The 27,858-nt window shown below is 38.6% G+C and overlaps 1 protein-coding gene across 4 annotated transcripts in view; it reads left to right on the forward strand.

Moving 5' to 3' along the window:
• Positions 1-2,733: 2,733 nt before the first annotated feature.
• Rap1a (RAP1A, member of RAS oncogene family) overlaps positions 2,734-27,858 on the forward strand; it is a 93,574-nt gene continuing 68,449 nt past the window's right edge. Inside the window, exon 1 of one of the 4 annotated variants that reach the window (XM_070006297.1) lies at positions 2,734-2,820. The gene's annotated coding sequence lies outside the window, so the exon portion shown is untranslated. Of the gene's footprint in view, positions 2,821-3,694; positions 3,718-11,181; positions 11,275-27,858 lie in introns of those variants that run through there. The other 3 variants (XM_070006299.1, XM_070006296.1, XM_070006298.1) reach the window with 3 other exon arrangements.

The raw sequence follows: 27,858 nt of genomic DNA on the forward strand, positions 1-27,858 counted from the left end.
GCTTGGTTGCTGTTCTCAACAAAGTTCCTCAAGAAGTTTTTCTTCTCACCTCTCATTCTTTTAACATGCCCTAACCAAATTTTCTTCTCCAAACTTCCACTGAAAGGTTATACATCAAAGCTACTAGCAACCTTCAACAGACCAATTCAGTGTTTTTACTTTCAACACTTGACTAGAGATACAACTTAATACTAACTGTAAGGTCCTCTCCTGGATGGCGAGCAGACTCCACCCTCCTTGCAGCAAAGTATCTGCCCAGGACCTGCGTTACCTAGGCAACTGGGACACCTGGAAGAGGTCACATCTGCATCCTCTGAGGTCACATCTGAATTTGATGTGGCCACACCTTTCTCTGCCCATACCCTAGATAAGGCCTAGCCCAGGCCCAGACCCCCTCTTTCCCAGCTCTCTCTCTTTCCCAGCTCTCTTTCCCAGGCCTTTCCCAGCCATATGGAGGGCCAACTTGGCCTGGTGCCAGCCAGAACGATGAATAAACCTACCCCTTACCTGAACACCACGTGCGTGGTGCTGTTCTTACTCATCACTTCTTTGTAAAACCTAACACTAACCCTGATAGGTGGAGAGCCCTGGGTTTGATGCATAGCACCAGAAAGACAAAAACAAAATCCTTTAATCCTCTCAACTTAATTATTTTAGCAGTTATTTGATAAAGCTGATCACTTTCTCCTTCCTGAAACGATTCCTTTATCTTCCAAAATTCTACCTCTCCTTTTCTTCCTGTTTCTTCTCCTTAACCTCTAAGCTACTTCTCCCTAACAGATTCTGTGTAAAGGCTTAAAAGCATTTATGTGCTTATGAATTCCATTTTTTCCCATTTATACATCCAACTCAGTATCTCTACTTGGATGCAAAACAGGCAAATTGTTTTATGTATTTGTTTATATTTAATTATATTGTGTATTTGTTTATATTTATTTATATATTATGTATTTGTGTAGTACTGGAGCTTAGCTTTTAAGATGAAGGTTCATGCTCTACCACTTGAGTCACAGCTCCCATTCCAGCTTCTTGGTGATTAACTCTCACAGACTTTTCTGCCTGAGCTGGCTTTGAACTATAATCCTCAGATCTCAGCCTTCTGAGTAGCTACCATTACAGGCATGGGCCACTGGTACCCTGGCTAGGCAGGTTTTGTTTTTTGTTTTTTTGTCAGTTGTGGGGCTTGAATTCTGGGCCTGGGTGCTGCCCCTCAGCTCTTCAGCTCAAGGCTGGTGCTCTACCACTTAAGCCACAGCACCACTTCTGGCTTTTTCTGTTTATGTGATGCTGAGGAATTGAACTCAGGGCCTCATACATGAGAGGCAAGCACTCTACCACCCAGCCACCTTCCCAGTCCCTAGCTAACTTCTAAAGTGACAAATATGAAATAACTCTTGACTTCCTCTACTCCAACTCATTAAACAGCACCAGTATTAACACAGTCATTAAGCCCTGAAACTAGGAATCACCAAAGGACCTGTTTTCCCACACACTGTCATCTAGGTTCAAATCCATTACAATTAATATATATCTAACTAAAACTAAAATAAGTAAGGTTTAAACCAAAATAAGAATGTTTTTTCCATTTTTGTCTTTTGCAACCATCTTTGTCCAAGCTAACATAGAAACTAGTTTCTCAGTGGGTGTTAGTTACTGCATTCTTAGTGTGCATTTCACACACACAGCAAGGCTAACATAGAAAATGTGATTCAGATACAGTCATTTCTGGGCTCACTCTACTCTAAGGACTTCCTGTTGCTCTTATAATGGCCTGTAAACTACAGGGGCTGTCTGCCTTCTGTCTGGTGGGTTGATTCCACTCAGCCTTTTGCTTGTTCCGGCAACATGGAACCCACCTATGGGTTCATGGCTGATTTTTCTCTCAGTCTGGAAAAGGAGTTGCTAGCCTGATTGCTTCATATTTATGTGTGAATGTGCACACAGTGGCGTGTGTGGGTGTGTGTGTGTGTGTGTGTGTGTATTGGGGCTTGAACTCAGAGCCTGGGTGCTGTCCCTTAGCATTTTCCACTCAAGGTCGGCACTCCCTGGGCTTCTAACACTGTTCTCAGATCTCAGGCTCCTGAGTAGCTAGAATTACAGGCGTTAAGCAGATGGTACCCGGCTAAGTGTCTACTTTTTTTTTGAGAGAAAATATCAGGGCAGCTATAAAGTTACTTTATTTTTCTCATGCCACTGATCGCTGCCTACCACTTTTGCCTGGTTTACTGTCTCTGTGCCCTCTCCTACTCCATGAGATCGCAAGCTCCCAGAGCCCTGTAGGGCTTCATACACCCCCTGTGCCCAGAACAGTGCAGAGCACCTTCCTAGGTGCTCAATTAGCACTAGTCCAAGGGCCGAGCTTCTTCCGAATTCTATTCTCCCAGGTCCTCTGACCCCTCTTCATTTCATTTTCAGTGTTACCCCTTCTCCACCTCCTCTCCGTCCCCCCGCCGCCGCCCCGAAGCCCACGCTCCCAGCTCTCAGCCAAGCATAGTAATTCTCATCAGCGCCCACACCTTCACGAGCGTCTCCTTTAAGCCAACTCGGGAACGCCAGCGGGGGGTGGGGCCGAAACCCCGCCGACGCGGACTCCGAGAGGCGGGGCGGAGCCGGGGGGCGGGGCCTGCGTGCTTGCGTGCGTGCGCGTTCTCGAGGCGCCGCCGCCGCCGCCGCCGCCGCCGCTCCCGAGGCTGCTGCCGCTGCCGCCGTCGTCGCGCAGAGCCGGGTCCTGAGCCGGAGCCACGGCCGTGAGGAGGGAGGAGGAGGTGGAGGAGGAGGAGGAGGTGGAGGAGGTGGTGGAGGAGGCGCCGGACCGGGGGGGTGAGTGAGGGGCGGGGAGCCCCAGCCGGGCCCTGAGGGAGCGGGGGGCTCGGGTCGGCCGAGTCGGGGCTTGAGGCGGCTCGTGTCGCCGGTCAGTCCTTGGGCTCCCCCTTCCTCCTCCGCGTTTGCTTTCCACGGTGTCCGGGGCGGCGGCCCTGGCGGCCCGGGGGGCCCGGCGGGCGGGAGGGGCCGGGGCTCGGGAGGCCCGGCCGCGTCGTCAGCTCCGGAGCCAACCACGTCCGCGGGACCGAGCCGGTCTGCTGTGGCCGGGCCTGCGGGAGTCGGTCGGGAGGGGCCGGGCTGGGTGTGGGAGAGAAAGAGGACATTGTGTCCCCCACCCTCCCAACTCTCCGCGGTGTCACGGCACACAGCCGGGTCCCCTCGCGCTGTCCGCGCGCGGACGCGGCGTCCCGGCCCTGGCGGCCACGGTTGCAGATTAGACCTCGCTGGCCTCCCTCCCCCCCGCCCCCCTCCGCCCCGGCTCCGGAGCGGGCCCCGCCGGGGTCAGCGCTTCCTGCACACCCAGCGTGCCCTTTGCGGGGCACGCGCGGGAGGGGCTTGGGGGGGTGTGCGGGTGACTTGGAGCGTGGCCCTGTCGGTGTGCACTTCTGTCAAGGGTTCGGGAACCTCCTCGTCTTCCTTTATCCCCCCCCCCCCCCGCCCTCCGCCCTTCCCGTGGAGAGGGCTGACATCTCGACGTCGCACTCCACCTCCAGCCCCTTTCCCGCCCTCGTTTCCCCTTGTCTTCTGTGGCATGCCATGTGTGCGATTTTTCAGCATTGCTTTCTTTCCTCCCCCCCCCCCACCCCGATGTCTGCCGCTTACCTAAATTTTGTTAGGAAAGAGGTCACGGTGTTTCCGTCACACGAGGGATTTTGATGGGAGTGTCGCGCATTGGTGAGATTGTGGCTTGTCTCTCTCTCTCTCTCTCTCTCTCTCTCTCTCTCTCTCTCTCTCTCTCTCTCTCTCTCTCTCTCTCTCTCTCTCTCTCTCTCTCTCTCCCCCCCCCAGGCAGGAAGTTAAGGACGGTGTCTTCAGCCGAATTGTGTAATTTACAGCTGTAGGGAGAAAGAGGAGGGAGGGGACAGACCGACGAGATCTCCACGTACACTGAAAAATGAAAAGTTTTAAGGGACCTTTGACCCCCGGGGGAGGAAAGAAAGAACTAGTTTGGAGGAACTGGGTATTCCCTTTTGAAAGGGAAAATCGTGTCATTTCTTTGAAGGGAGGAGTGTGTAAGGAATGGAATAACGGGGCAGGAGGTTAATGGGCCACAGCTTTGCATGTAGCCACTGTGTTCTGTTTCTTAGGTGGCAGATGATTTTTCCCCCCTGCATTTTTATTTATTTAGTTTTTCTCACTACAGTAAGAAGTGTCAGTTCTTGGGGTGCGTACCTTCAAAAGCGTGTAAAAAGGCAGTCTCTCAAGAGATGTTGCTGGAAACAGGATTTGGAAACTTTCTTTGGGTTTCCTGTCAGAATGTGTGGGGGTGGGCATGCCTTCGTGTAGTTTTCCTGTCCTTTTGATGTAGTTGATTTCTGCAATACTTTGACACAATAAAGCAGTATATTAGGCCCCAGATTCCTTTCTTTTACTGTTTTTCTGTAACACTTTCAGTTTCGAAGTTGTATTTGTATTGATTGGTATTAAGTATGACTTTGACATTAATCTTGTTTTTTTTTTACCATTTTGAGTTGGGTTCTACTTCAGATATGGTTAGAAGTGTAAATACGGAGTATAATACATGCTTGATATTTGTTGCACGAATTAATGATTACAAAGGTGTGCCTAGTAATTTTGAAAAATATTTTAAAAGTACTACAAAAATATGTAAAAATATTTTAATTCCAGTATCTAAAAATGGTAATTCTTAACCTTTTCTAGGCCACTGACATCTCTGGGAAAATGATGAAGTATATGGCTTGTTACTTCAGCAAAAAGCAAACAAAAAACAACTGGTGTTTTTGCACAAAACTTGACAATTTCAGGGCTCTGAAGCCAATCATAGACATTGTCTTACCAGAAAACTGGAATTGATGTTATTTCAGTTTCATATAAAAACTACTCGTCTTTGTTCATTTCTGTGTTGCTTCAGAAATAAAAGTATTTTCACTTAATATGCTAAATTTTGGATCTTTGGGAATAAAGCTTAAAAGTGATTGTTACTGCAAATTGTTTTTGGAGAAAAGTTAAATATTATCAGTCATTTTTAATTCAGTGTACATGACTTCTAAGGAAGTAATTTTGTTCTAGTCTTGTTCGGCAGCATAAAATCATAGTGACCTATTTTTTTATTTGTATAAACTACTTTTTGACAATAGGATCAGCAAATGTTCACAAATGATTCATTTTTTCTATTTTCTTACAATTTTGCTCATATATAGTTTTTCTTGACATTAATAATTACATCACTATTGAATATTCTCAGCAGTACTTAATTGAATGACTACTATGTAGATAAAGTCCTTACTGTTACAGAATTTGTATTCTAACCAGGAGGGACAAGGCATAACCAAATAAATACAGAGTGATAAGAGCTGTATAGAAGACTAATGTAATGTGAGGGGTAAGACAAGAACATTGGGTAGAGAAGACTAGATCTGATACCTGAAGAAAGTAAGGGATGTGTGTTCTCTGGGGGGGGATGGGTGGGAAGTGCAGAGAACCTCTTGTGTGTGTATATAGCTAATGTGGCCAGTGTGACTGGAAGACACCGTAAGCAGGAGGGAAAGTGAGAGGGCTTGAGATGAGAAAAGTAGCTGGGACAACTGTAAGACATTGTAGGCCATAATAGTAAGCACTTTGGATTTTGCTTTGAGTGAGATGGAAACTGTTGGAGAGTTTTTTAATAAAAGAGAGACCTGTTCTGACTTAAGTTTGTGAACATCATTCTGACTGCTCTGGAAATCAACTTGAGTTGGGTGCTGGGGAGAGGACTAGAATCCAGAAGACAAATTGGGAAGTAAATCTTTTTATTTCTTCCCCAGTGTTGGGGAGTTTGACCCCAGGGCCCTGTTACAGTTGAGTTAATTCCACATTACTGTCTTCATTTTTATCTTTTTAAAGTGATAGTAAAATAGCTCATCTTCTGGCTCTTGTACATATAGGTAGTTCCTGTTCCTTTCCTCATGAAAATAACAATGAAATTGACTTATGTAGGCAGCATTTCTTTTCTTTTGACATAGTTCTTGGGATTTATTTCTAAAGGGATTAAAGTATGTAAATATATTTGTCTGCTATTTATCAAAATTGCCTTAAAAGAGTTGATGTCCTAGTTTTTTCACTCACAGTTGTTGAGCATAAGTTTCAGGGCAGTTTCATTTTCTTTATTAACATTTAATAGTTTCAGCAGGGAGTGTAGATGGCTTATGCTTGTATTCCTAGCTACCCAAGAGGCTGAGATCTGAAAATCCCCTTTTGAAGCCATCTCATACAAATCTGAGAAACTCTTAATCTCTAATTAAGCAGCAAAAGGCTGGAAGTGGAGCTGTGGCTCAAGTGGTAGAGCACCAGACTTGAGTGAAAAAAAGGATTGCAAGCACCTAGACCCTGAGTGTAAATGGTACTGGTGTGCACTAACATGCATGTGTGTGCATGCACATACATACACACACAAAAATAATGGTTTTAGACACAAAAATGAGAGCTTCTAGGTTAGGTTGAATTTAACTCACCTCTATTCAACATTTAAGCACAGAATGCTGATTATTGGGATATGCAGATGAATTAGTCTCTGCTCTTGGGAAGTTTTTACGTTGGGTTCTAATTTGTAATATAATAAGCATTCTAGATATTCCTACTATTGTCTTTTACTCATAAACTTTATTAATGTGTTGTTGGTGATCTCTGTATAAAATAGGCATTCCAGATGGGCATCCAACTTTTCATATTGGTAATTACTTTTTTCTTATAAAGGGATTTCTAATGATCTCTGTAATTTGTTTTATCTGATGTTTAAAGAATCTTACAGATTTTGCTTAGCATCTTACAGATTTTGTCTCATGTTTTGTGCCTTGCAATGCATCAAGCGATGAGTATTTTGTTGAGTTTTTAGATTTTGTAAATTTTTAAATGTTATTGTATAGGTGATGAACAGAGGAGTTACAGTTACATAAGTCTGATTAAAAAGTGCATTCCTTAAACAGTGTCACCCCTTTACTTGTGATTATAACTAAAAAGATTTGGTTTTGTTATATAGGGTCAGCTTAACATCTTTGCAGTTTTTCTTAGTTTATGAAAATGGATGATACTAGTTTTGAGAGAAATTAAACCACTGTGAGGCTTTGCTTGATATTCCTGGTTCTGAAATCTAGATAGCTTGATTTTGGCATGAGCATGATTTGACCTCTGTAGAAAGGGTTGAACTAACTTGAGTTACCAGAAAGCACCTGACATGTTAGAAACCCACCTCAGATTACTTCTCAGCTCATTAAAAAAATTTAAATATTAGATAAAATAACATGTATAAGGCATTTTATATCTTAATACTGTGATATCTTAAAAAAGTGAACATAAACTTACTTCATGTTTGTTTTTCAAATTAATCTTTTGTAAAGAGTTATGGTATATATTTCCAAGTATTTGGGGTTTATTCTTATGTTATATAATTACTGCATAACTTAATGTCAGATTCTTGTAATGATATTAGCATTGAACAAAAATATTTAAGCTTTTATCTATTACTGAGACAGGCCATCCAACCATTTTTGTGTGGGGAGTGACTACAAGTGGTAGTTTTTTTGTGTGTGTTTTGCATTCTATATATGAATGTAAGTCACATATTGAATTCTTTGTTGTTTGAGATGACTGTTTAAGAGAGCAATTTGTTTCAAAGTTAAATGACCCAGATAAGTATTGAACCTATAAGCTTAGCTTTGTTCATTATCATAATGTTCTGATCAACAAAGCAGTTCACCAGAGAACTGTGCCATGCTCTCATTTCCTCTTGAAACTAGGCTTTTTAGAGAAGGTACAAGCATGCATATGTGTATGCATGCATACACACACACCAATTCAAAAAATTGTGTGTGATTATTAAGGTAGTGTTAAAAATTTCATGCTTTTATAATAGGTCTAAAAGTCCAATATAATTTCAAAAGTATATGGTATACACAGGGATGATTAATTCTTTTAGAAATAAACTTCAATTATTAGGCAAGAAAATTGCTTTCTTAAAAGCATTTATTTAGTTTATATAAGTTTATGTTAGCTAAGTCTGAATTTTTTTTTTTTTGGTCCGGTCGTGGGGCCTGAACTCTGGGCCTGGGCGCTGTCTCTCAGCTCTTCAGCTGTAGGCTAGCCCTCTGCCACTTGAGCCACAGCGCCACTTCTGGCTTTTTTCCTTTTGCTAATGTGGTGCTGAGGAATTGAACCCAGGGCCTCATGTATGCAAGGCAAGTACTCTACCACTGAAACACCTTCCCAGCCCTAAGTCGGAAAATTTTTCACTATACCTCTGTCTAATATTCCCAGTCTTGTGTCTTTTACTTATTTAGTTCATAAATTGCTAGAGATGATTGAATCGTCAAAGTGTGGGATGGCCAAAGTTGACTAAATGTGAAATTAAATGTGTAATTCTGTGTTTAGTTTCAGAACATATTTAAATTAGGCCATATATATATATAGTTTTTGCAAAGCTGTGCAAAAAGTAAGAACCTTTTTTGTTGTTGTTCATGATAGGATGTAGTTTAGCTATGAAAGACATTAAAGAAAAAATATATATTTGTTGTTGGTTGTGGGACTTGAGCTATGGGCCTGGGCACTGTCCCTGAACTCTTCAGCTCAAGGCTAGTGCTCTACTACTTGAGCCACAGCGCCACTTCTGGTTTTCTGGTGGTTAATTGGAGATAAGAGTCTCATGGACTTCCTTGCACAGGCTGGTTTTGAATCGTGATCCCCTCAGATTTCAGCCTCCTGAGTAGCTAAGATTACAGGCATGAGCCACCGGACCGGCACACGGCAAGGCAGAATTTTAAAGACAAGCAAAGAGAACTAGATCCAAACTCCATTTGGACCAGTCCCAAGTGGAACTTGCAATATTCTAAGTCAGTAGGGGAAAGTCTCTTTCTACAGGCTGAACATTTCAGATCTGTCAAATGTGTAATCCAGAGAGTAAATTCATTCACTGTATTTTCAGTGATATTTAAAACTTGGTTTATAAATAGAACCATTCTGTTCTAGACAAGTTGACTATATTATAGAACATTTAAAAAGCAACCACTAAGTTAATTCTTACAACAGTGGAATTTAGCACTAACCTTTGAATCTTATGTAGTTTACATGTTAGCCCAAATCTGTTGATACCTTTGGAGCTTCCCTTTACGTCCAATGTGAAAATGTTGCAAAATTTCATTAGGGGATTTCAGATTAAGTTATTGAACACATGTTTGATCCAGAATTAGGCTCTTTGATGTCTACTGAGATATAAATGTGTAGTTCTACTTTAATGAGCTTATAGTAGTTAGTGGTTTATTTTGTGTTTGATGATGCCCAAAATGTTTATAAATAAATGTATTTTATGGTAGAATAAAAATGGAATAATTGCCATTTCTAAGTGAAATGATTATATAAAATTTTCTCTTACTTGTAAACCACTCTTTGTATGGGCCTATTTTCTTTTTTGTTGTTGTTTTGTGTAGGTCCTGGGGCTTGAACTCAGAATCTAGGTACTGTCCTTAAGCTCTTTTTGCTCAACGATACTGTTCTGCCACTGTGAGCCATAGCTCTACTTCCTGGACTTGTTTCCTAACAGCTTTTTAGTGCTAGAGAAAAATCAATTTCTTAGTTGCTTAAAATACAGCAAAATAAGAATTATAGGTTGGGGATACCTCAGTGGTAAAGTCTTTGCTTAGCATGTGTAAGGTTGTGGATTCACACTAAAATAAAATAAAAAATAAAGAATAATTTACTCAGCTGCTTGGTTTATTTTAGTCAAGGTATTTGTAAATAACTTTTCTATATATATACATATTCATGCACATAGTAGGGAAGTTATTTTCTTGTTTAGTTAGCAATTTTAGTTTATGTTTAATGTTGGAAGATTTTTTTTTGTAGAAAAGCTTGTTATATTTTCTTCCACATTGATTAAAACTGTTTTGTGCCACTTAAGCTACCCATGTACTAGAACAGAAATGTGTGAATATACAAAATGGATCAGTTGGCTGGGAATGTGGCTTAGTAGTAGAGTGCTTGCCTAGTATGCATGTAGCCCTGGGTTCAATTCCTCAGTATCACATAAGCAGAAAATGCCTGAGTTGGCACAGTGGCTCAAGTGGTAGAGTGCTAGCCTTGAGCAAAAGAAGCTCAGGGACAGTGCCACGGCCCTGAATTTAAAAAAAAAAAAAAAAGCATCAATTTGCATTCTTGTGTTTTTGTTTGTGTCAGTCCTGGGGCTTGAACTCTGGGCCTGGGTGCTGTCCCTCAGATCTTAAGCTCAACGCTAGCACTCTACCACTTGAGCCACAGCACCACTTCTGGCCTTTTCTGCTTATGTGGTGCTGAGGAATTGAACCAGGATCTCATGCATGCAAGGCAAGCACTCTACCACTGAGCCACCTTCCCCTCCCCTCAGTTTGCATTCCTAATAAATATTAGTAGCCTGCCAGCTTTATGTCAAGTTCTCCTTGCCCCCTGAAGTGCTTATAAGTCAATAATAGTATATTTAGTTTGTAAAATGAGAGTAGTTTTTCTGGTCTTTCTTTTTTGTATATTTTGAGTTAGGATTAATTGAACATTTTTTAAAATTTTCAATAGACATACACAATAAAAACAACCCATTTAACTGTTGTGCTTTCTTTTTTTTTAATTTTTATTTTTATGTGTGCTTTCTTTTAGTGAATTGGTTGACTTTTAGATAGTGGGCCTTGTACAGTTTATGATATCCTTTATACAATCTAAAAGTAAACATGAGCATAATAGAAGCTGGAAACAAAGCAAGTATGATTTCTTTGTCCTAGGAAATGTAGTTCCTATTCTAAGTCATGCCTTTGTTAGGGTCAGGATCATTTTCAGTGTATATCAACTTTTTTTTCTGTTTAAAGAAAGCTATGTTACAAAAGCTGTGGCAAATTTTGACATTAGGTATCATCCATGATTCTATTATACAGAGAAAATTACTATTAATGTTGAAATGTATACATTTCCACCTCTTTCTTTGAATGTACAATGTTTTAAAATTTTTACAAAAATTAGAACTATAACTTATACTATTTTCTCCCTCCCCCCCCCCCATCTGGATATTGGTCTCCTAGTATAGAACATTAAGGTTGATTCTTTATGGTATTACTATTTTAAATAATAGTGAGATGGACATTTTTGTACATTTGTCTTTGATTGCATCTGTTTTTTTCTTTCCCCCTTTAGGATAGATTTCCAGAAGTGGGATAACTGGATCAGAGGGGTGGTTATCCTGTATAAGAGTGTGTGTCTCACTGCACCTTCAATGCCATTGAGTAGGTCAGTTTTTACAATCTTTGCCAATTTGATAAATATCTTTTATATTTGTGGGTGGTAATCACAGAACCCTCATAAATACTTTTTAAAGCCATTATAGTGTGTAAGTAGTAATTTTGTAGTTTCTTCTAAAAGGTTGGTTTGATGGGTATAAAAATTACTTATGGAATCAGTTTTGTCATTAACTAAAAGCACTATAAAATTGAAATTGAACATTTTTTTCAGAGAGAAATAGGATTTTGATGTTCTCTTACTAAAATAACAAACATGAAAAAGCTTGTTTTATAGTATGTAATGTTATGGATGACAAAATTATTTCAGATAGCTGAGGGGCAGTAATCACATGGTACTAACTTTATAAAGAGATGGCTTTGGAAGTAGGCAAATCCTTCCTTGACTACTTACTAAGTGCATGCTTTGAGATAACTTATAGACTACTATGTGTTTTGATATTTCTAAACTTTGAGCTGTCCCCTCCTTTTTTTTGGTGGTTGTACTGGAGTTTGAGCTCAATGGCTTTGAGATTATTGGGATAATTGCTGTTACTTGAACTATGAGTGTCTAGCCTTTTAGTTTTCTTTTCAGATAGTGTCTCTCACTTTTTGCCTGGGGTCAGCCTTGAACCTGATCCTCCTACCTATGACTTCCTGTCTAGCTGGGATAACAGGCACTTGACAGAATACTTGGCGGTTTTGTTGAGGTGGAGTCTTTCTAAAGTCAGCTGGGCTGGCCTCACCTTAAATGGCAATCCTTCTGATAACCTGCTTCCTGAGTAGCTGGGTTTGCAAGTGTGAGTCTCTGCACCTGGCCTAAACCTTGGCTTTCCTATCTGAAAAGGAAGAATAATGATACCCACATCACAGGATTGTTGAGAGGATTAGAAACCATATGTAAGAATATTTGGCACATAGTATTTTCGGCAAGCTGTTTTTGCAGCATTCACAAGTGCTAGTGGACTGAACATATCAATTAAACGAGCAGAGTGACAGAGTGACTTTGTTAAGCAGCATAGAAAGTTAAGAAGCATAGTGAAATATGTAGCAAAAAAATAATTAGGAGCTGAGTATATGCTCTTTACTATTGCTTTTATGTATTCCTGTTCTCCCCTTTTAATTTTCCCATTAAAAATATGTATATGAGTTGGCAAGTGCCATTTTAACTCATTCTAATGCCTAATTCTAGGTTTTAGTATACTTTACAATGGCTGAATAAATACATAAGTGAGTTGGCCTGAAAGTGATAATAATATTTCTTTTTGACTGATAAGGAAATTAACATGAATGGTGATTATCTACTTGGTATTGTCCACTCAAGAAAAGAAGCAACCCTCAATTTCTTTAAAATATAGGCTGGGATCCTTCCAAGACATTGTATTTTTAAAACAGCAATTGCATAATTTCTTAACCTTTCTTTTATTTTTATATATTGTCTAAATTTAGAAATTAAGCCCTTATTATTACAGTGGGTTTTTTTTCTTCCATGTTGAGAATCAAAACCTAGGGCCTTATGAGTGCTAGGCAAGTATTTATCACTGAAATACATTCTTAGCTTACTGTTTTTGTTCAGATCTCCTTTTCAAAGGTAATCTTACAATTTAAAAGAAAAGAAAAGAAAATGTAGCACATAGTGTTAGGAATTGTATATATGTGACTTTTTAAAAGTGTTCTCTTTTGGTTATGTGAAATTGTAAAAACCCAGGTCTGGTCAACTAAATGATACTTCATTTTACTAAGGTAACCTCAGATATTCAAAGCAGTAAATGTCAGGAAGAAAGTGGAGCAACGTTACAATGGATTAACCTGTATCCCTATTTAAACATTTTGTTTTTTCCCTTCCCCTCCCCAAGCTAGAGAAGTGTCTATACAAGATGCAGGGTAATGGCATCAAATACAGTGAAAACAGGGGTTATACCTTGGGGGAGGAACATAAAAGCAACAACATTATGTTGAAAAACGAACTTTACAATTTAGGCGGGGAGGAGAGAAGTGGGAGTGTAGAGTGTAGTTGTGGAGGTGGGAGGGAAGGAAGGGTAGGGGAAAAACAAAGGAGGAGGTAACAATGCTTGATAGGAAATGTACTCATGACCTTGCTCATGTAACTGTGACCCCTCTGTACGGTATTTTTACAATAAAAAACGCATTAAAAAAAAGTGGAGCAGTGTGAAATTCGAAAGACTGACAGGTTTGGATTGAATTTTGAAGAAAAAGCTCTTTGAAATGGTGATATTTAATGTAGAATCTGAATGAGAAAATGATACACATGTAATGGTCTGCAAGAAGAGTTAACCAGGCAAAGGGCCCATTTGGTACAAAGACTGTGAACTAGGAAGCAGATAGTCATATATTTGAGAAATAACAAAAAGCCACAGACCGGAAAAATACTGGTTGATGAGGTTGGTAGGGGGAAAATATTAATTACAGAGATCCTTGGGAAATGGGAATGATCTTGTTACAATAATATAAAAAGAAGGTGGATAACATTTCTTTGTAAATAAATATGTAACTTCTAAATTTGAAGGTGGTATAATGGCTGACAACAGATCTATAGGGTAACCTGAAGTTTAGTTAGATATACATATAAGGAAAGACTTGGTGCGTTTAGACAATTATGATTTATAAGTTATGTTTTTCCCAGGGTCTGTGGAGATAAAAATGAATTATTTTTAGTATTGCAAAAAGCCTAGTAAACTTGTACATATGTTCTCAAGAGATTTAGACAAGCAAGATACGATCTTTTCTTGGACTAATAATTATGTAAACTCAAGTCTTTTGGTTATACATTTTTAAACATTGTGGTGGTTTGCAGGTTGGTAATGAAGTAAAAATATTGTGATTCCTGCTTAAGAACCTAGGGGGGTATTGCTTTAGTGGTAGAATGCTTGTATAGGATGCACTGGGCAGAAGGTTGAGGATGAAAAATGGTAGAGGAAGACCTGAGTTTCATTAGTTTTTAAATCTTCAAAAAATTTGAGACTTCTAATTAGCCTTTACTCATTTGACTAATAAAATGGCAATGTAGTTTGTAGAAAAAGCTCTTTGAAGGTATAAAATCCATGGAGAATAAAAGATTTTTCATACAAGTTAGAAACCACTGAAAACGTGATGGTCTCTGGAGGAACCTGGGAGAGAGAAGGAGAGTAGGAGAGTAGACCTTTTTCATCCCATTTAAATTGCACAGTAAATCTATGAAGTAGATTTTTTTTTTTTTTTTTTTTTTTTTTGTCGGTCGTGGGGCTTGAACTCGGCCTGGGCGCTGTCCCTCAGCTCTTCAGCTCAAGGCGAGCGCTCTACCACTTGAGCTACAGCACCACTTCTGGTTTTCTGGTGGTTTATTGGAGATAGGAGTCTCACGGTCTCTCCTGCCCCGGCTGGCTTTGAACCGCGATCCTCAGATCTCAGCCTCCTGAGTAGCTAGGATTACAGGTGTGAGCCACCAGCGCCCTGAAGTAGATATTGATATCACCCGATTTTTACAGGTAGTAAAACTCAGTAATTGTGTAATTTATGAAAATTCACACTTCTTTAGTTTTATATAGAGAACCATGCTGATGCCAAACTTACAGAAAGGTTAGCTGCAGTACAAGTTGGAAAATCAATAAACATTTCTGTCCTGCTTACATAAAACATGAATGAATGGGTAAATAAATGACTGAATGACAGGAAACTACCACTGTTGCTATAATTTCTTCTTCAGTACATTGTACCATTTTTTTTTTTTTTCTTTTTTGGGTCCGGTCGTGGGGCCTGAACTCTGGGCCTGGGCGCTGTCCCTCAGCTCCTCAGCTCAAGGCTAGCACCCTATCACTTGAGCCACAGCACCACTTCCGGCTTTTTTCTTTTTGCTTATGTGGTGCTGAGGAATCGAACCCAGGGCCTCAGGCATGCAAGACAAGCGCTCTACCACTGAGCCACCTTCCCAGCCTCATTGCACCATTTTCTTAGATGGGTCTAGAAAGTTTGTTCAGAAATTAGTGGCTTAAGCTCTTTTCTGTCTACTACTCTGAAATTTAAATTACTGATAATAAATTACACTAGAAATGTTTAGGCAGATAATAAAGAACAGACAGACATTGTAACTTTCTCTTAGCTTTTGCTTACTAAGTAATTTGTAAACTTCAAATTAAAAAAAATCTGCAATCAAGGTACAACTGTTTTTGGTTCTGTTTGTAACTCTGAATTATTATTGTAATTATTTAAAGTTTATTTTAGTATTCTGAACTGAGGTTATAGAATAACAAAGGTTTTCAGTTGACAATAATTGTCTGAGGTGATAGAATAACATTAAGTTCTTCAGTTGACAATAGTTGTCTGACCTTTACACTGGTGTATGTGTGTAATAGAGTTACATGTTCTTTCTATCTTCTATTAGTCTAAAATCAAATTGTGTAGTTTGTTTGGAAATATGAACTGATTATTAGGGTTTTAAATAAGTGTATAACAAATCACCTGAAATCATGTTTAACCAGGGAGAACAGTAGTATATCTCTAAGCCCCATGTTTATGACTTCTCTAAACCTTCAGATTAATACCTCGTAAATTTAATTTTACAGTTATTTAACCTGATTTTTTAATTAAACATAACTGAGTATAGTTATTTAAAATGCGTACTTACTCTAACACAACTTAATTACTAGACAGGGATCCACTCCTGTATTCATTTAAGTTGTGTTAGAGTAAGGTTGAGAAAGGTAAGGGACCATGATATACAATTTACCATTGGAGACCAGACTAGATTGAAAAAGAAACCTATTTTCACAAAAAGGAGAAATGAAAGCTAAAAGGGGTTGAATTAATGTAGAAGGAGGTAGGATACTTTGGATGAGATATTATAGCTTAATTAGATTTTCAAAGAGAATATGAATATGGTATGTCTATCACTGTTGTGGCAGTGTAATGATTACTATTCCTTGAAGTGTGCAATCTGTCTCCTTGGTTTGAGTTGGAAGTACAATAAACCTAGATAGAATGAAGAGGGTTGTTTTTGTGAAAACTGAACATATTTTAAATTTTATTTTGAGTTGTCTGATACTAAAGCTATAATTTTACAAGTCTATAAAAATAACTTTGTTGGTATTTTGGTTCTTGATATTGTCAAACTTTTTTCCCCTGCTGGATTTCTGTACCACAGCTCTAGACTGCCCTCCTGCTGCATGCAGTTTCACATTATAATTATATGATCAGTTTAATAAGGATATACATAACCTCTGATACATTTTCTTGCTTCAGAAAATTGTTTTTATATGAAGTACAATGTCAGTTTGTCATATAAATGTTTATCTTTTTAATGTAAGATTTTTATAAATTTAATTATATAAAAACATCAGATTATCTTAAATCTCTGGTTAGTGGTTTGGGAAGATGAATCTCATAATCAGATTTGCTTTTATTTGTATATTTTGATTTCCACATATTAGGATATATTACATTTACATGGGAAGTCTGGGACTTCAGTAACTCAAATAGTAATACCATATTTTTTTAAAGTTCCTCTTGTCTATTGAATACTGAGTTTCACTTAGGGCAAATTTGAGCTGTAAAATATCTCTTTGAACTATAAATAAATTTTTAGTAACTTCTGACTAATATCTCACTCAGATACAATTTTTAAATTGGAATATGTCAGCATTATAATTCAACAATCACCCAAAGTCTAATTGAAGCTATGAATAAGGAGGGTATTAGACAATGCAGTCATCTTATTATTCCCAGTATGCTTTATTTAGAACTGGACTACTGTCATCAATAGAACAAGCTTGAGATCATGTCACCACTCAGTGCCATCTGCTTATGTGGATGTAATAGTAGGTCTTAGAAAATGGCTATAAAGAATCATTGCTTTGTGGTTTTCTTAGCTGGCTCAACTTACATTCAGATGTGTCAGGCTGAATTTGAGTTTTACAGTGAATTACTACTTTTGATCTCTTGTAGCCATAATACTTCTTTAACCAGAAGTTTAACATCCCGTGTGTATTGACATGTGAAAAATTTTGATAGTATAAGAAAAAAAGTCTATTTAATCAGAAAAAAGTTAATGAAAAATCTAATACCTATAGAATTTTATATAAAAAATCCTGTCTCTTCCCAGATATGGTTAATATTCCACAGTAAAAATTATTTTCTTGAACGGGAGCCAGTGGCTCACATCTATAATTTTCTCTTACTCAGGAGTCTGAGATCTGAGGATTACAGTTCAGAGCCAGCCCAGGTAGGAAAGTCTGAGATTCTTATCTCCAATAAACTACTTAGAAAATGCCAAGAGTGGCAATGTGGCTTAAGTGGTAGCGTGCTAGCCTTGGGCACAAATAAGTTCAGGGATAGTGCTTAGGCCTTGAGCTCAAGCCTCATGACTGGCCAAAGTGTTTTATAGAAAATCAATCATAAAAGCACTCTTAAAGGGGAAAAGACAAATTACCAGTGTTTAGATGCTATAATTTTAGCTACTGTAATTTACTAGACTACATACATGCAAATTCCCTCCCCTTTTCCTTTCATTTTCTCCTTCAGTCTCTCCTTCCTTTCCCCTAACCTTACCCTTTCTTCCTTCCTCCCTTCTTTACCTTCTTTCAGATGGGGTCTTGCTATGCAGCTCAGTTTGGCCTTGGACTCTTAATATTCCTTTTTTTGGGGGGGGTCTGGTCGTGGGGCCTGAACTCTGGGCTTGGGTGCTGTCCCTCAGCTCTTCAGCTCAAGGCTAGTGCTCTTACCACTTGAGCCACAGCGCCACTTCCGGTTTTTTTCTTTTTGCTTATATGGTGCTGAGGAATCGAACCCAGGGCCTCATGCATACAAGGCAAGCGCTCTACCACTAAGCCACCTTCCCAGCCCTGAACTCTAATTTTTCTGCATCAGAGACCCCCACACAGATATGTACTGTCACACTTGGCTTATTTTCCTTTTTTTTTGGTAGGTTGGTGGGGCCTGAGCTCTGGGCCTGGGTGCTGTCCCTCAGCTCTTCAGCCCAAGGCTAGTGCTCTACCACTTGAGCCACAGCCCCACTTTTGGCTTTTTTTTTTTCAGTCATGGGACTTGAACTCGTCCTGGGAGTGTCCCTCTGTTCTTCAGCTCAAGGCAAACTCTCTACCACTTGAACCACCAATGTCACTTCCAGTTTTCTAGTGGTTTATTGGAGATCAGAGTCTCATAGATATCCTTGCAGGGCTGGCTTTGAACTACAATCCTCAGATCTCAGCCTCCTGAGTAGCTAGGATTACAGGCATGAGCCACCGGCGCCTAGTCACATTTACTCTATAGTTTGTAAACTAGAGCTTTTGCTGGACTCAAACAGGTTTCTTTAATTTGCTTTAGTAAATGGTGTGTGTTTGTTTATTTTGTCGGTCATGGGGCCTGACTTTGGGCCTAGGCTCTGTCCCTCAGCTCCTCAGCTCAAGGCTAGTGCTCTGCTCCTTGAGCCACAGCACCACTTCTGGCTTTTTCTGTTTATGTGGTGCTGAGGAATCGAACCCAGGGCCTCATGTATGCGAGGCAAGCACTCTACCACTGAGCCACTTTCCCAGCTCCTGGTTTTAGTTTTTTAGCACTAAATTTTTAGTGAAACAGTCTGTTTCAGTTATAAATTAACTACATATGCTATTATTAAAATCTTTAAATGTCAATTATAATACAGCAAGTAACTGCTGCCTATGAGCTGTGTGTACGTGTGTGTGTGTGTGTGTGTGTGTGTGTGTGTGTGTATCTGTATCTGTATCTGTGTCTGTGTCTGTGTGTACGTGTATGCACACATGCCGGTCCTAGAGATTGAATTCAGGGCCTTGGGGCTCTCCATAAGCCTTTTTGCTTCAGACTAGTGCTCTACCACTTGAGCTACAGCTCCATTTGGCTTTTTAGTGGTTAATTGGAGATAAGTCTCTCGTGAACTTTTCTGCCTAGAGTGATGGCTTTAAACAGGGATCCTGAAATCTCAGCCTCCTAATTAGCTAGGATTCTTTCAAATTAGATTGTAGATACTTTTGAATTAGATTTTCAGCCAGGCTTATTGGTGTACATCAGTCATACCATGTAATCCCAGCACTTGGAGTGCAAAAGCAGGAGAATTGCAAGTTTAAGAACCTGTCTCAGGGCTGGGGATGTGGCTTAGTGGTAGAGTGTTTGCCTTGGATTCATGAAGCCCTGGGTTTAATTCCTCAGTACCACATAAACAGAAAAAGCTGGTAGTGGCGCTGTGCCTCAAGTGGTAAAGTGCTAGCCTTAAGCAAAAAGAAGCTCAGGGACAGTACGTAGGCTCTGAGTTCAAGCCCTAGGAGTGCGCCTCCCCCCCCCCCCCCCCCAAAATGAGGGGCTGGGAAGGTGGCTCAGTGGTAGAGTGCTTGCCTCAGCACCATATAAGCAGAAAAAGCTGGAAGTGGTGCTGTGGCTCAAGTGGTATAGTGCTAGCCTTGAACTGAAGAGCTAACGAACAGCACCAGGCCTAGAGTTCAGGCCCCACGACCAACCAAAAAAAAAAAAAAGTGAACTGAGGTTTCCAAATGATCTCAGTGTTTTGAAATATTTGCCATTTAGATGAAGGGTAATTGTAATAAATAATACTTAGCACCCTGGCAGCTCAGACAAGATTGTTTTTAAGACAGGACTTTCTTGGAATTGAGTTGTTGTCACACATCAGTTAGGCTATACTGATTACAGAGAGGGTAATCTTGATTTGGATATGTCAGAGTTAAGTCAGTGCGACATGGTGGCTCATACCTATAATCCTAGCAATTCAGAAGGTAGAGATTGAGGAGGGTGAGGTTTGAGGCAAGTCCAAGAAAAAGTTACTGAGACCTCATCTAAACAAACAATGTGGGCATGGTGATTTTGCTCATGAAATCCCAGCTGTGTGGGAAGCATAGCTAGGAAAAGCATTGTTCAAGGCTTGCCTGCTCAAAAAGCCCTACTACAGAAATAACTAAAGCAAAAAGGGCCTAATCCAAACCCCTACATCCCACTTTTCCCTCAAAAAAGACTTGCACAAAATTGTTTCACCTCATAGGATTTTTTTTTTTTTTTTTTAGATTTTTGCTCCCCCTGCTTCAGCCTCCAGAGTAGCTGCAATTCCATGCCGATCATTCCATCCAGTTAGTGGCATTTTTTTTCATTAGCATGTTTGTAAAAAATAAATACCTTGCTGGGTACTGATGGCTCAGGCCTGTGACCCTAGCTACTCAGGAGGCTGAGATCTGAGGATCATGGTTCAAAGCCAGACTGCGCAGGAAAATCTTTGAGACTCTTATCTCCACTTAGAAACTCCAGAAAACCGGGAGTAGCACTTGGCTCAAGTGGAAGAGTGCTAGCCTTGCACTGAAGAGCTCAGGGACAGTTCCCAGGCCCAGAGTTCAAGCCCCACAGCAGACAAGGGAAAAAAATCTCAATTTTTTTATCTGTTGAGTAGGTTAAAAGTCTTATTCTTTGGTGCAGATTTTTTTTTAACGTTAGTGTTTTCTGAATATATACATGAAACTGATCTTTATACCTCAAGAGTTCAGTCACAAACAACAACTCATTCTTGAACTAATATAGTTAACTTTATAGTTAAATCTTTACGTTTTTCTATTCAAAGTATTATGAAAGCAATCTTTGGAAGTTCTCTTGGTCATAATTTTTGAAAAGTGTTTTTAAATTAAGTAATACATTGTGAAAAGAGTAAATACAATTATGCAAAATATACAGATGAAGAAAAGAATACAAATAATACAAAAGTAATTATCAGCTTGCTATATATGCTTACAGGATTTTCCTATAAAATATATGTAAGTCATCAAACACAGATGAGAATTGAAGATTAGAAGTGTTCTATTGTGGTATGCTAGTAAATAAAAATTTCCTTTTTCCAAGAAAAGTTCTGTTAGGATCCCCCTCTCCACATGTGCTCTTATTCCCTCTCATGGTGCTAGGGATTCAGGTTCTTGTGCATATAGGTAAGTGCTCTAGCACTGAGCTACATCCTCAGCCTTTGATTTTTTGAGACAGAACTCCTTGTATAGCTTAGGCTAGCCTTAGTTCACTGTCTCCCTTTTTCAGACTATTAGTGCTGAGATTACAGGCATGCACCACCACATCAGGCAAATATGCATATAGTTTTTTTGTGTGCCGCTACTGGGACTTGAGCTCAAGAGTCTCTTCTTAGCTAAGATGCTTTATTGAACTTCTAAGTTCATGTATGGTCTAGGGAAAAGCAAAGATTGAATTAAGGTACCATCTGTGCCAGATTTTCAAAGGCAAATATATAGATGTAGATAGTTACAGATCTCTTGTAATTCCTATAATTCTCTTTTAAAATTTCTTCATATTCTCTGCCACAAACTTTCTCATTTCCAGTATAGCAAGCTTGCCTTATTTATAAATGTATTACATGCCCAGTGAAAATAAGTTTTAAAAAATTTCAAAAACAGAAAACTTTTAATTTGGTGTATATGTTACACAGATTTCAGTTAGTCCTTGTATCACTTATATTTAAATTGTCATGTCATCTGTTGAATGTTTCCCTGCCCTTGATTTTGTGAAAAATCAGATTACCTAAAAGCAGAGTGTCCAAAAGGCAATATAAAAGTAAATGTAGTTAATTGAAATGACAAAGTGAAAATTTTAGATTTGTTAAAAGGCAGCATGTCTTTTTGGGTGGAAGTTGGCCAGCATTACAGGAAAAATGAATTCGTGTTTATAACTATAGTACTGAACTCCTGAGCATACATGGTTTTTCTTGAGCATATATGATCTTCTTGTTAATTCTATATCAAGGATCCACTATGTTGGCTCAGTAATAGTTTGTAACACATTAATACACTACATAATGATGTTTCAGTCAGTGATGGTTCACATATTCAACACTGGTCTCATTAGAATACAATGGAGATGAAAAATTCCTATTTTCAAGTGATGATGGAGCATCGTAAAATTCTAGCTCAACTCCTAACTCGTTTGTGGTAATGCTGTTATAAACAAACCTGCATTGCCAGTCTTATAAAATTGTTACCTGATAATTAATGATTATTTCTGTTTTATGTATTGGTTTTACTGTGCTTTGAAAGGTAAGATGTGAAGAAATGTTTTATAGAAATACTCTATACTGCTGGCCTCTGGTGGCTCACGCCTGAAATCCTAGCTACTCAGGAGGCTGAGATTGGAGGATCACGGTTCAAAGCCAGCCTGGGCAGGAAAAGTCTGTGTGACTCTTAATGTCCAATAAACCACTGAGAAAACTGGAAGTGATGCTGTGGCTCAAGTGGTAGAGTGCTAGCCTTGAGCTGAAGAGTTGAGGGACAGCGCCCAGACCCAGAATTCAAGCCCCATGACTGACCAAAAACAAAAAAAAACAAACACATTCTATACTAACGTACTAGTAAATAAAAATTTCATCTTCAAAGACAGCTTTAGTTGTTTCCCATGTATCTGCCCTTGCCTTTTTCTACTTTAAATAATGTTTGTTTTAAAATAATTTGCTATTTTACACTGGCAGCAGCCTCCTACATATCATGTTAACCACAGCTTTTCTTTTTTTTTTTTTTTTTTTTTTTTTTGGGTCCGGTTGTGGGGCCTGAACTCTGAGCCTGGGCACTGTCCCTCAGCTCTTCAGCTCAAGGCTAGCACTCTAGGACTAGAACCACAGCGCCACTTCCGGCTTTTTTCTTTTTGCTTATGTGGTGCTGAGGAATCGAACCCAGGGCCTCATGCATTGCAAGGCAAGCGCTCTACCACTGAGCCATCTTCCCAGCCCTAACCACAGCTTTTCATTGAGTCAGTTTCTTATGTTGCTTGGTTTAATTGCATCTTGTTTTGTTCATTATAACCTTAGGAGTAATATATTTTTCTATAAAACATATATGTATATATGTATGTATATGTGCATATATGTGTATGTAACACATATATACACACATATATGCCATATATCAGTGTGGAGTAAGATTTAAGTGTGCATGTTATACTTGGATGGCAATGAAAGCCTAGTGATTAATTTCTCAGAAGATAAAGTGATCATGAATATAGATTAAGGAAAATCTACAGCATTTGGACACTGCTGATTAAACAGACAAGGAGGCCAATAAAACGATATGGTGGTATGGTTAGCCACACAGATATTAGAGCCCTACTGCCTGGATTGTAATCCTGGTTCTATTATTTACTTCTATTGAATTTAAAGAAACAAAGTGGTTTGAACTCACAGGAATATTGTAAGGATTAAAAATATTACATCTGTAAAGTGTTCAAACAATATATTATACCAGGTAAGTAGGAAAAATAATAGCTACAATAAATTGATTCTTTATTTGTATAGGCTAGCCTTGAACTTAGGATCTTCCTGTCTTAGCCTACCATATGCTGAGATTAGAGCCTTATGCCATCACTTCTGGCTTTGCTTTTTTTTTTTTTAACCTCTTCTAAACAGTTCAAGAGTTTAGGACCATATGGTTGCTTTTGCAAATATATTGGCTCACCATGATCTGCATGTTTTATCTGTGGATTCTACCAACTGCAGCAAAAACAATTAGGACATTTCTTGAACATGTACAGACTTTTTTCTTGTCAAGACAGAATAACAATTATTATCAGAAGTGGTGCTGTGGCTCAAGTGGTAGAGTGCTAGCCTTGAGCTGAAGAGCTGAGAGAGAGTGGCCAGGCCCAGAATTCAAGCCCCACAACCAACAAAAACAAAACAAAAAAACAGTTATCAAAGCTTTTTCAGTATATTATTACAAGTAATGTCAAGATGACTTAAAATACAGTGTATAGATTTTATGCAGCTACTGTGCCATTTTATGTAAGGGACTTGAGCTGGGCACAGTTGTTCCTTGGAACCAGTCGCTGGGAACAACCAAGGAGCAGCTGTGCCTAGCTCTGCTGTTAGAGATCAAAAGAGTAACCATAGACCAAATGGGTTGGACTGAATCTACTTATGGACACAAAAATATGAATTTGTATATTTTTTCAAATGTCAATGTATTTTTTAAACTTTACTTTTTTTAAGGAAAAAATTAATAATATAAAAACATTCTTAGTTCATATGCAACACAAAAACAAGCAGTGAACTGGACTTAGTCTATGAGTAAAGTTTGCTGATCTTTGAATAAAGAAACCTCACATTCTAACAACTGTTTTAGAAACTTTTATCTTTCTTCACCATGCCTTTAAAAAAAAAATCTTTTTCTTGGTATCTATACTTGGTACAATAAGAAAAAAATATAAAAGGAGGAGGTGTCAACGCTCGATAGGAAATGTGTTCATTACCTTATGTAACTGTAACCCCTCTGTACAGTATTTTTACAATAAAAATATATACAATAAAGCATAATATATATATATATTGCATGAGATTTAGAATTTTAAAATGCCTTTTTAAATTTCAGTGATTTGAATTCAGGACCTTATGTAAGCATACTTGAACCAGGCCTCTGCCTTTTTATCACTTTATTTTTTTTTTGATAGGGCTTGTGCTTTATGCCTGGAGTTAGTTTTGGCCTATGATCTTCCTACCTATGCCTTACATAACTGAGATCATAAGGTACACGATCATATCTGGCATTTTTTGTTAATATGGAGCTTTGCTAATTTTATTTTTTTGTCAGTCATGGGGCCTGAACTCTGGCCCTGGGCGCTGTCCCTCAGCTCTTCAGCTCAAGGCTAGCTCTCTACCACTTGAGCCATAGTACCACTTCTGACTTTTTCTGCTTATGTGGTACTGAGGAATCGAACCCAGAGCCTCCCTTGCATGCAAGGTAAGCACTCTCCTGTTGAGCCACCTTTCCAGCCCTCTTGCTAAATTTGTGATGAGTGTTGAACTATGTTTTCCTAGTCTCTCCTTTCTGAGTAACTAGAATTATAGACATGTGCCACCTACACTTGGCCCCTAGAACTTAAAATGTATAATCACAGCTTTATATTTAAACTGCTTATTAACACATATGTGAAACAACAAAAGTTTGTACTTTGTCCTCCTCAAACAATGTCATATATAATTATATTAGGGTTCTTGTGAAACAAGCAACGGAAGCACCACTAAGTATTCTTATTCACTGTTCAGCAACAGTCCTTAGCAACTGTATATATGGAATCAGGTATCTGCAGCATCCGTATTAAAATACTAAAACTAAAATGCCAAAAAACCCTCAAAAAAATTAAAAAGCAAGAAGCTAGACCTTGGAAATCTTGAGAACTGGAACAGTTTGCAGAGGTGGAGCCTTGGTAGCAGTATGGAGCTAAGTATCATTAATATGCCAAAGCCCTCATGAATCTATTTTCACTTTACTTAAGATTGAGCTTCCTGAGAATCAGCCTGATTGGCCTAACTTGAGTCTAGTTGAATGGAACACATTGAGTAACCTTTCTACCAAAACTGTACACAAGGATTATTTCCCAACAGAGTGAAGATCACCTCAGTTACCAAAAGAGGATGACATGCAAAAATAGCAAATACCCAATTGATCATAGATATCCACATTGAGAGTTAGCAGATAAAGACATAGCCATACCCATGTGAAATTGAACTTGAATCTTCACAGTCATCTTTGAAAAATTGAAGTTTTTGGATCAAAAGATTAAGATAGAGAAAAGGCAATAAGTACCATTAAGAAATTTAGGCAGCAGATACACAGTAGTCAAAGTTGAGGAAATATTCAACATCCCTGGCCATAAAGGAAATGAAAATCAAAACAACTTTGAGATGTCATCTTACATCTCAACATGTAGAATTTGTTGTTATTACAACAAATGCTGGCAGGGATGTGGGAGGGAAAGAACTCTTGCTCTGTTTGTGGGAGTATAAACTGGTTTAATCTCTCTGGATGGCAGTTTGGAGGTTCCTTCAAACACTTAACACAGAACTTTCCCATGACCCAGCCATGACACTCTTGTGCATCTACCCAGAACGTCACAAGCCTGGATATGGTAAAGACACTTGCACATTCATGTTCATTTCTGCACTCTTCACAATAGCCAAGCTATGTGAGCAACCCAAATGCCCTACAACAGATGATGGATCAAAAACATGCTGTATATAGACACAATGGAATTTTACTTACACATTAGAAAAAAATGTCATTTGCAAGGAACTGGCTGGACCTAGAACAAATCATGTGAGGGACAAATGGCATGTTTTCTCATATATATATATATATATATATATATATATATATATAACAGACATACGATAACTTTTACAGGACTCTAGGCATTCATACACGGTTTAAAGAAGGATACTCAGGGGAGGAACCCAAAGGGGTAACTCATCTACCATTTAAAATACTATTTATCAAAACAAATTATAGGAAATAGAAACATGGAGTTTTGTTGGGGGTAGGAGTGGTGGTTACGCTTTTAGGTGTTTTTTTTATTTTTTTATTTATTTTTTCCTAACGGAGCCAAAGGGAGCAGAATGGGAAGAAGGAAGATTTTGTAATCATGATATTCAGTATATACTATTTGGAAAATGAACTTTGTGACTTGTGGGTAAGGACAGTAGAGAGAAACTGGGGAAAAGAGAAGAAAATAGTGACATTTTCCAAAAAGAATTGTACTCATTACCTGATGTATGAAATAACCCATCTGTACAACACCTTAATAATAAAAATAAAATTATACTAAAAATGGTAACGGAAGGTTATATTAACTAATTTTTGAGTTATCTTGGGAACTGTTAAAGATACTAAGATTAAAGCACAGCATTAAGTGCTGGTCATTTCACCATTTGTATATCGTATCTTTCAAATTGCACTTTTTCAATGTGCTATTCTGATACTTCTGAATATGTCCAAGGGTGGTGATGTGTAGATATTGAGAAATTTTTCCTTGTCAATGTGAATGAATTTAGCTGTTGCAAATGACATTGGTCTTTCTAATCAGTGTTGTGCTGGGAATCTTGCTCTTTAATGAAAATAACTTACATATTTTGGTGTTCAGAATTCTGTATATAAATTCTTCTGTAATTATATTTGCAGGCATACATTGCAAAGTCATCATTCAACTGTGATACAATTTGTATTTGCAGAGATTGTGTTTGCTTAAAATTTTTATAACTTAATGTTGAAGTATTTATTTTTGCAATTTAAGAGTTTTTATTTTCAACCATACTAACTGCAGACTTAGAAGGGTTAGGCTTTGTTAAATGAATTCAGTCACTTAAAGGAAAGAAACCTCCTAAAATGGAGTTTAATTTTAAACTATAAAATATTAGAAGTGGTTATTAAAGTATGTGTATGTAGAATGAGGTAACTCCCTATACAGGATAGAGTTGGAAAGATAGAAACAAACATCTGACCTTTTTTTCCCCTCTTGATTCTCGTTCTTGTTCTACTTTTACTGAAGAAAGGGAAATCTGATAAATATACAATTTAGTCAGTATATAGAAAGGTAGCATAGAGTTTAAGAGTGCAAGCACCAGAGAGTAGTTACTGGGATCTGATCCTTAGCTTCACAAATTACCATTCTGAACTTGGTAAGATATTTGGCTTTAGCTTTACCTTTAGCTATAAAGCATAAAGGAGGCCATAAAAATGAATAAATCCTGTCATTTCCAGCAGATAGAACTGTAGGTGATTATGTTAAATGAAATAAGCTTAGTCATATTTATACATAGAATATAACCAAGTTAATCTTACAGAAG

This window comes from Dipodomys merriami, unplaced genomic scaffold (genome assembly GCF_024711535.1).
Source record: "Dipodomys merriami isolate MVZ:Mamm:240054 unplaced genomic scaffold, mDipMer1.0.p SCAF_7, whole genome shotgun sequence".
NCBI classification, from domain to species: domain Eukaryota; kingdom Metazoa; phylum Chordata; class Mammalia; order Rodentia; family Heteromyidae; genus Dipodomys; species Dipodomys merriami.